A 1,166-nucleotide genomic window follows, 5' to 3' on the forward strand; every position below is an offset into this window, starting at 1 on the left:
TTTTGTATAATTTTATATTTGGTATTGAACCTGAAAACTTCTGTTTGGAATACCAGAACTCTAACCACTAATCCATGGGAAAGCTTAATATTATACTAATTATGAAAAAAGGTATGTTCAATCTATCTGTTTTAACTATTATACAACCTGTACCGACTAGCTCTTCTATTAATTACTCTATCATCTGTGCACACGCGTTCCCCAAAGTGTATTTTAATTCTGATGTGTTTTTGACAGGATTACGGCAACGCCGGGTCATTGATTGAATTTCGTTGTAATATTTAAATTAAATGTCATATAGTTTGTTACGAATTTTATCCGAGTTTTAATTAACTTGAACATACTTTAACATGTTCCTATACTACCGCATATTAAAAAGTTTTACGAATTTCGGTTTATTTAGTGGGTATTCAATGCATATTTGTTAATACAGTTTGTTTGCTTGTCATTTTTTTTAAATCATGTGCACTCTTTTTTTAATTAAAATTGTTTATACGCGAATAGTGCAAATAAGTGGAATAAATATTGAAACGAGTTTTAATTACAAACGAATGGGAGAAAAATATGATATCAGAACACATCGAATATAGAAATATAAAAGTAATCTATTCGTATCATCATGATATTATATAACGTTTTAGTATATTTTTTTATATGGACATTACCTTTAACGCATATGCGAGTGATTTTTTTATATTTTTTAAATTTCTCTCACCAACATTTTTCATACTTGTAATCATTTCCACTTTTTTATAGGTACTATAGGCTTTGTTAATATTTAGTATATAGGGTAGGGTGGAACACAAGATCCAATTTGACTTTAAGCAGTTATCTGACTATGTTCAGTAAAACTTCCAGCTAATTCATCATGGTAGAAATGTTTTTTTTTTTGCTATTCTTCAAAAATTTGTTACCTGGTCCTTTTTACCGCATAGACGAGGTAAAAATGCGACGGCCAGGCAAAAACAGGTCTAATGTCTTATTTTATTTTAACTTAAACCAATGCAAAATATAATCTCATCTCTTTAAAGATAACACTGTATATAACCTTGATCTGGTATGTTCGTCAGGTATACCAGCAGCAGAGTTGAGATAACTATGTATCTCTTGTAACTTGTTTTTTTTTTTCAACTTAATTTACTTTTTATTTATAAATTTTTATTGTT

Source organism: Ctenocephalides felis, unplaced genomic scaffold (assembly GCF_003426905.1).
Source record: "Ctenocephalides felis isolate EL2017-DRISC unplaced genomic scaffold, ASM342690v1 CF-g0.4_SCAFFOLD_01886, whole genome shotgun sequence".
In the NCBI taxonomy this organism is placed as follows: Eukaryota; Metazoa; Arthropoda; class Insecta; order Siphonaptera; family Pulicidae; genus Ctenocephalides; species Ctenocephalides felis.